Source organism: Pongo abelii, chromosome 4 (assembly GCF_028885655.2).
Source record: "Pongo abelii isolate AG06213 chromosome 4, NHGRI_mPonAbe1-v2.0_pri, whole genome shotgun sequence".
NCBI lineage: Eukaryota > Metazoa > Chordata > Mammalia > Primates > Hominidae > Pongo > Pongo abelii.
In genome coordinates this window covers 187,414,426-187,424,241 of record NC_071989.2, presented here as the reverse complement: position 1 = coordinate 187,424,241, position 9,816 = coordinate 187,414,426, and positions in this window count along the sequence as shown.

Sequence of the window (9,816 nt, the reverse complement as noted above, 5' to 3'; positions counted from 1 at the left end):
AAACCTCCAAATAACCCAATTTAAAAATGGGTACTGGCTGGGCATGGTGGCTCACGCCTGTAATCCCAGCACTTTGGGAGGTCGAGGCGGGCAGATTACTTGAGGTCAGGAGATTGAGACCAGCCTGGCCAACATGGTGAAAGCCTGTCTCTACTAAAAACACAAAAATTAGCCGGGCGTGGTGGCACATGCCTGTAACCCCAGCTACTCGGGAGGCTGAGGCAGGAGAATCACTGGAACCTGGGAGGTGGAGGTTGCAGTGAGCTGAGATTGCGCCATTGCACTCCAGCTTGGGTGACAAGAGCAAGACTCCGTCTCAAAAAAAAAAAAAAATCATAAGGAGAAATCACCTCACTGGGAGGATGGCTATTATATTAAAAACAAAACAGCCGGGCGTGGTGGCTCACGCCTGTAATCTCAGCACTTTGGGAGGCCGAGGCGGGTGGATCACCTGAGGTCAGGAGTTCAAGACCAGCCTGACCAACATGGAGAAACCCTGTCTCTACTGAAAATACAAATTAGCTAGGCATGGTGGTGCATGCCTGTAATCCCAGCTACTCGGGAGGCTGAGGCAGGAGAATCGCTTGAACCCGGGAGGTGGAGGTCGTCATGAGCTGAGATTGCACCATTGCACTCCAGCCTGGGCAACAAGAGCAAAACTCTGTCTCAAAAAAATAAATAAATAAATAAATAAAGATAAGTGTTGGCAAATATGTGGGAAAACAGAAACCCTGATACGCTATTGGCGTGAATGTAAATTGTGTGGAGGTTACTCAAACAATTAAAAATAGTACGATCATATGATCCAGCAATCCTACTTTTGGGTATTTATCCAAAGGAACTGAAATCAGGATCTCAAAGAGACATCTGCCCTCCCATGCTCGCTGCAGCGTTATTCACGATAGCCAAGATATGGAAACAACCGACGTGTCCATTGACGGAGGAATGGATGAAGAAACATGGTATGTACATGCAATGGAATGGGGTTCAGTCATAAAAAACAGAAGTGACATTCTGCCACTTGTGACAATTTGGCTGAGCCTGGAGGACATCATGCTAACAGAAATAGGCCACATATAGAAAGACAAATACTGCCTGGTTTTAGTGTGATGAGGAATCTGAAATGGTCGAACTCATAGAAGTAGAGAGCAGGATGGTGGTTGCCAAGGGCTGGAGGAGGGGAAATGGAAAGTGATGGTCAAAGGTAGCAAATTTTAGTTATGCAAGATAAATAAATTCTAGAGACCTACTACAGCATAGTACCTATAGCTAACAATACTGTCTTGGATACTTGAAATTCGCTAAGAGGGCAGATCGTCTGTTAAGTGCTCTTACCGCAGAATAATAATAATAATAATAAAGGGGGTGGGAGGAAGCTTGGGAAAGTGATGGGCATGTCTATGGCCTTGGTGGTGGTGATGGTTTCACAGGGGTATACTTATGCCTAAATTCATCCAGCTGGATACATTAAATATGTACAGCTCTTTATGTGTCAATCATACCTCAATAAAATGGTCTTAAAGGAACAAATACTTTTTATACTCTGTCTTTAATAAAAGGGAAAGTCTTATTCTTTTCATAATTGTGTGGCTCTCGGGAAAGATACAGTAAGCAGGTGTACCCTGCATGGCTGAGAAACTGAGTGGAAGTGTGCTTTACTTTTATTTACTTATTTTTTCTAAGATGGAGTCTCACTCTGTTGCCCAGGGTGGAGTGCAGTGGCACAATCTTGGCTCACTGCAACCTCCGCCTTCTGGGTTCAAGCGATTCTCTTGCCTCAGCCTCCAGAGAGCTGGGATTACAGGCGCCCGCCACCATGCCCAGCTAGTTTTTTGTATTTGTAGCAGAGACGGGGTTTCACCATGTTGGACAGGCTGCTCTCAAACTCCTGACCTCAAGTGATCCACCCACCTCAGCCTCCCAAAGTAATGGGATTACAGGCGTGAGCCACCCACCTCAGCTTCCCAAAGTGATGGGATTACAGGCGTGAGCCACTCACCTCAGCCTCCCAAAGTGCTAGGATTACAGGCATGAGCCACCGCCCGGCTGGAAGTGTGATTTATGTGTGTGATTTACTTCCATTGTTCTGTAACCCATTCATTCACTCATGTCTTGCACAAAATGAGCTTAATAATTTGTAACAATTGTCCTAAGGCTGAGTGTTGACTTCTATAGAACTCATTTCCTTTAAGTACCTTGAAAAAGAATAGATGGAATTTGTAAGACTTTTATGACTCTAAATTAGACAATGTTCAATGACTTATTGTATTCCTTAATGGCACATTTTTGAAAAAATGTTTGTTTTGTTTGTTTGCAAACATTACTCTTATAGTAGCCTCAAATTAATGTATATTACTTTGTATATGAAAAGCTTCCCATCAAAACACTAAAATGCCATCATGACGGTACAGAGGCCCTTATGATTACCTCTCACCTCAACGGTATTCATGCTGATGACTCATTAACACAGCATTAATGCTATTCTCTGTGTAAAGCTCATATTTTCATATAATCTGTTCCCAGAGAATCATCACTGTTAGCAAACAACAACGGTGCCAACAATAATAATAAATAAGACTAGTGGGGCTGCCAAAAAGGGCAGAAGATTTATGAGACTGGGACGCCATGGGACTTACAGCATGATGGCAACAGACACAGAAGATGAACTTTATTTATGATGTAAAAATCAAAAGGGATGGTTGTAGAAAGCAGGAATTATGACTGATGTCCCCAGAGGTGCCCCATGGGTACACAGGGGTTGGATGAAGCCCAGCAAGTGGAGTGAGGACTCTGCCAGGCACAGGACGCTCCCTTTGACTCTTGCTGGAGTTTTGATTTATTTCCTCCCCTACTAGCTCCCCTCCAACCACCCCCAGGATGACTGTGTGTTCACTCACTCACCAGATGCAACTAAATGGCACATGGTCAAAACACCGATTAACAAAATGTTTGAACATATCTCATTTTTAAGCTGACAGATACCAATAAGGGTACCTGGGGAGGAGTGGATGGTCACAAATCTGTGGGCACACATGTGTGGTGGACACATGTACATGAGTATACATATGTGCAAGTCTGTTACATCTGCATGTGTGTATTACTCCAGTGAGATATACTTTTGTCAAAAATGTCATTACCAGGGGCACAGGGATGCCCTCTAGGACCTTGCTACTAAAATTGTGACCCTTGAACCTGGAGCAGCAGCAGCACACCACCTAGGAGCTTTTCATTTTTTAATTTTTTTACTTCTTAAAATTTTTTTTATAGAAACAGAGTCTCAGGATGTTGCTCAGGCCAGTCTCAAACTCCTAGACCCAAAGTGCTGGGATGATGGACGTGAACCACTGCACCCTGCCTTTGGAGATTTTTAGAATGCAGACTCTCAGGCCCCAACTCATACCTACTGAGCCAGAACCTGTATTAACAAGATCCCTTACGATTCAGGTGCAGATTAAGTGTTGATCTAGAACAATATTTTTCAAAGAGCTTATTAGTGACTCATGAAATCATTTAGCCTGTTGTGACCAGCACTTAAAAGAAAGACAGAAAGAAATGGAAGAGGAGATAGAGAGGAGAATCAAAGCAAATCAAGAGGCGAGAACACGTTGCACACAGAAAGGATCCCTATTGCTTCATGGACATGTGGTTTCCAAGGTCACCATAGCAGAAGAGGAGAAAAGGAGGCCAAACACTGGCTCTTTATTGCCCCAACCTGAAAGTGATGCACCCACAGGCCATTGGCCAGAACTAGTCATGTGGTTTCAGCCTCACTGCAAGGAGAGCTGGGAAACAGAGGCACTCATGGACATTTGGTGAATGCTAACAACTCTTCCACAGCCTGTGTGCTGTTTCACCCCCTTGAACTAGAATGGAGGTTTTGTCTGTGAGGGCCGCTGTGGGATCACTAGCCAGGAAAGTAGTGCCTGGCACAGTCTGCCCTCATTAAATATTTAGTGAATGAATAAATGTATATTTCCCATTAATTGAGCTAGATGTGGAGATTACAAAAACAAATCTGATGTGATTCCTGTTTTCAGTGAGCTCTCAGGATTCTTCTTTCTTTCCCTCGTGTTTTAGGGGGAAACTGGTCTCTCTGCTCTTCAAAGGCTCCACTTGCCACCTGTGCCTCCCCTGAGAATGTCCTTTGGCCCTGTCTCCATCAACTGTCAATGTCTCCCCTTCCTCTCCACTGACAGGTCACCTCCTCTTGCTCTCCAAGCAGCCTCACATCTTCTCAAACCTTAAATAACCTCTCAGCATTGCTTCCCCTTCATCACTTTGCAACTCCCAATCACCCTCAACATACCACACCCGGTCTCCTGGCCTCATCACTCGTACTTGATTAAAAATGCTTCCTCAAAGCTACTGGTGACTTCCTAATATTTTAAACAGCTTCACTGAGCTTTATGTTTCGTATACCATACACTTCACCAATGTGAAGTTCACAATTCGATGGTCTCTAGCATGTTTCTCTCACCACAAAAAGGAACCCCACACCCTTTAGCTTTCACTCCCCATACTCCCGTCCTCCTCCCCTGACCCTAAACAACCACTAATCTGCTTTCCTTCACTGTAGATTTCCCTGCTCTGTACTTTCATATGAATGGAATCATACCACGTATGGCCTTTCGTGACTGGCTTCACTCACTCGGCTTAATGTTTTCCAAGTCCATCCATGCTGTGGCATGTGTCAGCACTTCATTCCTTTTTACGGCTGAGTAGTATTCCACTGTGTGGAAAGACCACATTTTGTTTATCCATTCATCCATTGATGCACATTTGGCTTGTTACACTTTTGGACTATCATGAATAGTGCTGTTACGAACATTCATGTATATGTTTTTTGTGAACATGTTTTCAGTTATCTTGGGTATATAACAGGAGTAGAATTCAGTTCCCTCCCTTATACAGGTCCTGAGGTCTGCTCCTCTCCAGCATTCCCTTCCTGACTTTCTGGCCTCCTTCACGGACTCTTATTCCCACCCCACAAATTCTGTTGCTCCCAGGGCTTCGTCCTCAGCCCTGTTCTTGCTCTGCTGTAACCCTGCTAACCCTGTTCAGCCCTGTGCCTCTCACCAGCACCCACATGGAAGACTCTTGAATGTATACACTTCCCAGGTCTTAGTCCCCGTTCTACTTCACGCTATCCTTAATAGAAACCCAATGAAACGTTCAATCCAATATCAATAAAGTGTCTATGACTAAGATGCACAGAAAATATTGTATACTATAATTAGTGATAATGATTCCTTCTTTCAAGTATCAGTTAAAAATAAGCAGATGGGCCAGGTGCAGTGGCTCACGCCTGAAATCCCAGCACTTTGGGAGGTGAGGCGGGCAGATCACTTGAGGTCAGCAGTTTGAGACCAGCCTGACCAACATGGTGAAACTTCGTCTCTACTAAAAATACAAAAATTAGCCAAGCATGGTGGCGGGTGCCTGTAATCCCACCTACTCGGGAGGCTGAGGCAGGAGAATCGCTTGAACCCAGGAGGCAGAGGGTGCAGTGAGCTGAGATCGTGCCATTGCACTCCAGCTGGGTGACAAGAGCAAAACTCCATCTCAAAAAATAAATAAATAAATAAATAAATAAATAAAATAAAAAATAAGTAGATGACTTGAGCCCAGAATCCCAGCTACTTGGGAGACTGAAGCGAGAAGATTGCTTGAGGACAGGCGTTCAAGATCAGCCTGGTCAACATAGCGAGACCCTGTCTCTACGAAACTTTTTTAAAAAAAATTATCCCAGCATGGTGGCACATACCTGTAGTTCCAGCTACTCAGGAGGCTGAGGCAGGAGGGTTGCTTGAACCCAGGAATTTCAGACTGTAATGAGCTATGATCACGCCAATACACTCCACCCTGGGAAACAGAGTGAGATCCCATCTCTGAAAAACATTAAAAGGTAGATGGACACTAGTAAATATTGAAAGAAATTCCCAGGGAAAAAGCATTGTATTATAGCATATTGTTTTCTCAGGTTCTTTATGGTATAAGGAGGCAGTTCACATTCCAGGCCAGTGGTGAGTAAACTCATGCTCAAAGAGCCAGAGACTAAATATTGTAGGCTTTGCTGGCCACAAAGTCTCTGTCATAACTAATCAGTTCCACCTTTGTAATACAAAAGCAGCAGATGATGTACAAATGAATATGCATGACGATATATTTTTATCATTTTTACTTTTTGCAAATTTTCAATACAGATAGGGTCTCACTATGTTGCCCAGGCTGGTCTCGAACTCCTGGGCACAAGTGATCCTCCCACCTTGGCCTCCCAAAGTGCTGGAATTACAGATGTGAGCCACTGTGCCCAGCCATCATGACTATATTCTAATAAAACTTTAAAAACATCTGGCCTGCCAGTAGGCAGCACTTTATGGATCCCTGATGTAGCCATCACACCTGCGCTATACCCACGGGAGGAGGGCAAAGAACAGAAATGTACACCCTCTCCATTTAGGAACATTTCTACTTACTTGTTATTCCCTGGAACTACTTACAAGGCCTTACCAATCTGCAAGAGTCAGAGACATACAATCTTTCAGCTAAGTGACTAGCAGCAGCTAACTACTGGGTAGGAGAACTACTACTGAGGAAAAAGGGGAGATTAGACATTAGGACTTTAGAAGTCTCCCTATCAGTTAGCTAATTTTACAAGAGTGTGTATAACACCCCAAAACTCAGTTGCCCACAGTAAGCCTTTATTTCTCACTCACACGTCTGCAGTCTGGCTGCGTTTGGCTGATCTTGGAGAGGCCCAGCTGGGTTTGAGTCCAAGCTGGGTTTTGGGTCTACGCCGGCTTCATGAGTGTCTCCTCCTCCCTGGGCCAGTATGTATCCAAGGCATATTTCGGTTGAGGTGAAAGGCAGGAGTGTAACAGGGGCAAGAGAAACACGCAAAACACTGTAAGGCTTAGGCAGCGGCCCACCGTCACTCCTACCTACATTTCATTGGCCAAGTGACATGGTTGAGGCCTGTACCAATAGAGCAGGGCATTATCCTCTTCCCATGGACATTGATAGAGAAGGAGTGAATATTTAGTAAACAATAATGTAATCCACCATACTCTTCCTCAACTAACAAAGGTGATTAAACATACTTATATCCACAGGATAACACTGGTTTTTCCTGAATCCCTACGGCGTGCATGCACACAACATAAGTGCACATGCACACACACACACACACACGCAAACAATAACAGAAAGCAGAAGATTACATATTCTAAAATTAAAAATATTAGATTACCATCACAACACTCCTCTATAGCTCCTACATAACTAGTAATACTTTTCCTAGATTCATTTTACATTGAAATAAAGTGAGAACAGGTACTTTTATTAAATAATCAAACCCACTTATGTTGATTTAGTTTCTTTCTTTTCTTTTTTTGAGATGGAATTTCGCTCTTGTTGCCCAGGCTGGAGTGCAATGACACAATCTTGGCTCACTGCAACCTCCGCCTCCTGGGTTCAAGTAATTCTCCTGCCTCAGCCTCCCAAGTAGCTGGGATTACAGGCATGCGCCACCACACCCGGCTAATTTTGTGCTTTCAGTAGAGACGGGGTTTCTCCATTTTGGTCAGGCTGGTATCAAACTCCCAACCTTAGGTGATCTGCCCACCTTGGCCTCCCAAAGTGCTGGGATTACAGGCATGAGCCATCGCACCCGGCCCAATATAGTTTCTTTTCTTAAGTCTCTCCAGTCACCTTTCCCTAGGCTTGAGGATTGGCATAGCAGGACAGAAGTTACGAGAACAATGCAAGCCCTGAAGAGAGGGCTCCTCTCCTTCAAGCTGTGGGGCATGTAAGGACATGGAGACGAGGACCCGCAGTAACAGAGTTCTTGGCTGAATTTCTTAAATAAGAAAGCATTTCTTATTTAGGGAAAATAAGATGAAGGTGCACAATACTGCTTCATATCAAGGGTGGTGATGGAGCAGGGCCCACCCTGCACTAGATCCAGCCAGCTCTCCACTTGTTCTAATTGGAAGCCTGTGCCCCATGGTAGCAGATGTTTCCCAGCTCTTCCAACCACATTCCCCACAAAGTACTCTCTACCCTACAGGAAGGAGAACAGAAAGGACGGGAAGTGAGCTATTGGCTGTCAGAACACAAAGGCAGCTGCAACCTAGTTGAGGAGATCAGAAAGACCTATGTGATCCCCACCCAGCTAGAAAATGCTTGGTAGAGCAGGAGCTACCAAGCTCCCTTTCACTGAGCTTCCTCCACTATCCCCTGAAATATCCTCTTCCTACCTCTCAGATTGCCACCCTTTCCCCATATGTGTCTGACAGCCTAAGTTTCCTGTGACTCAGCTCACAACACGACACTACCCCCGCCCTCCTTCTCAGCTACTTAAAAAGGCAAAGATTTTAAGAGTCAGGTGGAAAAATATGCATCAACCCCAGCTGTAAGGATGAAGAAGCAAGCCAATGCTCCCATCACCCTTGCAATATCATGCATTACCATGATCCCTTCCCCTTCATTCACCATCACACACACACACATACACACACACACGCTGGGAGGGGCTGCAACCACTACCCCCTTGTCACTCCCCAAAGGACCCACAAACCACCCCTGTCTTAGGCTCTGGCACACTGTCACTCCTACCCACATGTCTGATTATAGGCACATCATCACAGCTGCTCTCAGTGAACAAGTTCACGTACACACACGTCTCCATCGCCTCCTGTCTGGGAGTAAAGCTCTCTAGGGATCCTTCTGCTCATCTACATGCCTTATAACTGACCCCCAGGGTTGCTGTTCCAAATGTACTACGCCCCCAAATAGTAAACATGTTCTCTTCCCTGCTCTCCTTTTCTCCCAGCAAGTCACCTCTGGTACCCTTCCTGATATTAGAGATGTTGTCCCTGTTCCAACGTCATGTCTCCAGTGCAGAAAAGGGCTTTTCAGGTCACCTTTGATGATCCCCAGACAGCCACCTGGTGTTCCTCCTTGAATCGAGGAATTTGCCTGCAGCAGCATGAAGGGGAATGAAAGAGTGAGGTGAGATTGGCAGGCTGCAGGTTTCCCACGTGTGACTCAACTAATCCCCAACCCTAAATTACAGGCTGGTGTGTAAAGCCTTCACCATGAAGGCCCGTGGCAAATATTTAGATTGGTTTTAAGTAATCAAAGAATTGTTCATAGGAAGGCATAATAATTATACATATGTTCTCAGGATGAGTGGATAGCTGCTAGATTTTCTTTCTTTTTTTAGATTGAGAGATATAATACATATACAAAAAGAGCAAATTAAAATATATGATAGAAAGCAGGGCTCAACAAACTTCTTCTGTAACTAGCTAGATAATAAATACTTTCATCTTTGGCGGGCCATACATTCTGTCATAACTATTCGCTTCTGCCACTGTAGTGGGAAGCAGCTATAGACAATAGGTAAGTGAATGGGTATGGCTGTACTCCAGTAAGACTTCACTTACAAAAACAGTCAGCAGGCCAGATTTGGCCTGTCTGGCCATAGCTTTCCCATAGTGTCTTAGTCCATTTGTGATGCTATAAGAAAATACCACAGACTAGGTAATTTAAAAATAACAGAAATTTATTTCTCACCATTCTGGAGGTTGGAAAGTCCAAGATCAAAGTACTGGCAGGTTGGGTATGCCTGGTGTGGACCTGGTCTCTGCTTTCAAGATGGCGGCATGGACACTGTTCTTTTCAGAAGTGAGAAAAGCTGCATCTTCACATGATACAACAGGTAGAAGGGGTGAACTCATCCCCTCAAGCCCTTTAATAAGGCACTAATCTATTCATGAGAGCACAGCCCTCTTGCCTAATCACCTCCTAAAG